The sequence below is a fragment of the Micropterus salmoides genome, unplaced genomic scaffold (genome assembly GCF_014851395.1).
Source record: "Micropterus salmoides isolate LMB-PRFRI ecotype aquatic unplaced genomic scaffold, ASM1485139v1 Ms_hic_scaffold_2317, whole genome shotgun sequence".
Lineage (NCBI taxonomy): Eukaryota > Metazoa > Chordata > Actinopteri > Centrarchiformes > Centrarchidae > Micropterus > Micropterus salmoides.
In genome coordinates this window covers 26099-26898 of record NW_024041504.1, presented here as the reverse complement: position 1 = coordinate 26898, position 800 = coordinate 26099, and positions in this window count along the sequence as shown.

Below are 800 nucleotides of genomic sequence, written 5' to 3'. Positions count from 1 at the left end.
CGGAGAGAACGCACGGTTCCTCTTCCGAACTCAGAATTTCCTCTCCTTAAGTACAGAACAAGTACAAAGCAAACAACAGCCAACAAATTGTAGATGAAGGAAAACAAATGGCAGAGTATTAGCATACACTCAAAAAACTCTTCCTGAGCTAAGAAAGGAAATGCAAATGTATGTGGCATCAGATGTTTTGCTGTCTCTTGATTGGTCTATGTTAAAACTCTCACCTACATGCCAGCAGATGTAAATCAGCCTTTGAGTAGAAAACAATGCTAATTTTTCACAAGTTAGTAACAGTGAAATTCTAAAATTGAGCTACTTATAATGTATTTCTCACATAGCTCAGCAATACAAACTCAAAAGTTATCAAACAGTGGTCAGATAAAAAGGGATTCTGTGGGAACACTATTAAATGTTCAATTTCAATACCATATATCAGGACAAGATCGAGTGTGTGGTTAAAACAGTGAGTTGGTTTATGAACACTTTGAGAGAAGCCAACTGAATCTAACAGAGAGATAAACGCAGTACTAAGGCTATCATTCCCAAAGTCCACATGAATATTAAAATCCCCTACAATAATAACTTTGTCCGTTTTAAGGACTAAAGTTGACAAAAACTCTGCAAATTGAGATAAGAATTCAGAGTACGGGCCAGGTACTCGGTACACTATAACAAAAAGAATTGGTTGCAGTGATTTCCAGCTTGGGTGTGAAAGACTGAAGGCTTTCAAATGAGTTATAGTTTAGTTTAGGTTTAGAGCTGATTAGTAGGTTATAGTCGAAGATAGCTGCAACTCCACC